This window comes from Protomyctophum parallelum (genome assembly GCF_964188405.1).
Source record: "Protomyctophum parallelum genome assembly, chromosome: 3".
NCBI lineage: Eukaryota > Metazoa > Chordata > Actinopteri > Myctophiformes > Myctophidae > Protomyctophum > Protomyctophum parallelum.
The window spans coordinates 32,884,531-32,887,030 of record NC_139698.1 but is presented as its reverse complement, the minus strand read 5'-3'; the positions used below and the strand labels follow the sequence as shown (position 1 = coordinate 32,887,030).

Sequence of the window (2,500 nt, the reverse complement as noted above, 5' to 3'; positions counted from 1 at the left end):
TCTGCTTGGTTGAACTGTTTTTACCTGTTCTTTATCGGTTCCTTTCTCTGGGCTATTTATTTCTGTTTAAGCGTCCTTGAGTTTAGAGAAGAGTTCAAATCAAACACTTTAATCATCACAAAGAATAACTATAACTAGCTGCAAATGATCAGGCCAGAAGGTTGGAAGCAGATGGAGAGTGATATGAACACATTGCAGCAATCAAGCCCTGTTCTCTGTCCACCTGGGCCACATCAGAAAATTATATAGCTCCCATATTGCGGAATATAATGAAAACATTAAATTAGGTAAGAGATGCCATGCTAGGTGGTAGGCTGACAGATGGGTTCTGGTGTGAACATGTTGCAGCACCCCAGACCTGCTACCAACCCTGGCAGAACATCCCAGCACACAGCCTTGCTGATACAGGTTGGGTACAGCGTGCTTGAGATGACAGCCTTGCTATAGCACATGCTACAGGAAGTAACCATAATTCCTCGCTGAGCTGTAATCGTGTGGTACCGCACCTGGGCATAGAGTGTGCTGTGTGCAGTATGTTGGCATATTCATGTGATATAAAAAAATATGTTACATACTGTAGTTAATGACCGTAATCTACTTGTAACTCAGAGTGTGTAACACATTTAACACATTTTACTCTCAGAGTTCAATTAACACAGAGACGTTTTATAGTATATAATTGCAAATATTATCTGCCACTAGTATGACAGCTTGCACCAACCCAGCCAAACATTCCTTACAATGACTGTGCTGCCATCCTATAGCTCCCTACCAGAGCAGGGGAGTTAACAGCTTGCCCCATGACAGCATGGTCTAACCCAGCTAGCAGTCGCTCTGAACAGCTTGTCGTGCTAGCACAACCACCCTCAGCCTCCCTTTAGTAGCAACCGGGGCGTCAACACAACGCCCCACAACAGCTTGTAACCACAGCGCTCACTGCTGAGGTGCTAAAACCTGAGGCAAGACTAAACAACAACATTATCACCAAGACTCACAACACTGCACCCAGCGTCTTTACTATAAGATATCTGACTGCGATGAGCAGTAAGAAGAGTCCTTGCGACGTTATATACTGTATCAGAAAATGCAAAGTGTTTGTAATAATCTTGCTGAATTTTAATCATTCAGCGATATAGAGACTGCCTACTTGCTCAGGGAATGAATTGCATCTTGACCATCAAGTCAAAATTTGTGTCAGGTCCATGTCAGACATTTAGATTGGGGTGGTTGTATTTGCACACGTTATATTGTATTATCTTACTCTACCATACAGATTGGACAACATTTAATTTGATTCATAAAGAAAAAGTTACATAGTCTAAGTAATTATACCCAACATGTTCATGTCTTTCCTTACCTGGGATTCTAGTGGTGCAACAGACAAGCAAAACCAACTGATCATGACATCTTAATCATTACCAGGCATTACACACAGAACCACTTTCGATGTTCCTTTGACAGCAGAAAATGTACTTCTATAATCTATAGAAGTATTTGAGTGCTATGCATTGTGGTAGAGAATAATATATACTGTATATACGGATATAGATTATCATCTGGCATTCATTGTTGCGTGATGTTGGATACTGAGAGAAATGATGAATACCAGATGATAATGTGTTTGCAGGATCTTTGACATCTTTATTGATCATGAAATATACAATCATGTAACAATAACAAACATATACCCGTACATTAAGGCTGCACATTATATCTTTATTGTAGCGTTATCAAGGTATGAACATGTGCAATATCAGTGTCGCAAAAAAGCAACTGTATCGCGATATATCGCAATAGAGCGCCGAAGTCCCTCTCTCATCCCCTGGTTCACGGAAGTAATTTCTCTATGGAGAATAACATGGAGTCATCTTAAAATCATCTCATATAAGCATTGTGGTCCAAAAATAAACAAAGTGTCTCTGTGAAATTGTCGGGGAGGTGTCTCTCTGTCGTTTACGACCGTCAGTCACGCATATTTGATACCATCTGTTTCTAGCAAAAATGTAACTAATTCAGCAGCAGTAACATTAGCGTTTTCTCTCAGTCAGTTGATTCTTCATATCCATATGAGTGAAACGGCTGTGATGACATGTTTATTTCTCAAACACAGTTCTTATATGAGGCGATCTAAAATCCTCCTTACAATGCAAATAAAAAGTACATGAACCTGTGGATCAGTGATGTAAATAGGTTTTCAATGTCTTTTAGATGGGTCCCAGTGACATTTTATGAGTCCTAGTTCAACGACGTTAGAGTACAGTACTGAGTACAGTATCCCAGGACCCATGCACGGAGGGTGACGTGATTGCGTCCTTTCTCAATGTAGTGAGTCTATAGGATTCAGGTTGCAGGCTATTTGCATCACTGAGTGATATTGACTTCTTATTATGCAATTTTTAAAATAATGTTTATAATAGTGCATCACTTAAAATATAGAATATGAAATTTTAACGGTAATATCGTATATCCTATTGATATTGCAATATTTTTCTGTCAGCTA

At 39.5% G+C, this 2,500-nt stretch overlaps 1 protein-coding gene across 1 annotated transcript in view; it reads right to left on the bottom strand.

The window, feature by feature from the left end:
- Positions 1 to 2,500, bottom strand: part of LOC310856182 (low-density lipoprotein receptor class A domain-containing protein 4-like) — a 139,613-nt gene that overhangs the window by 49,946 nt on the left and 87,167 nt on the right. The window lies entirely within an intron of this gene.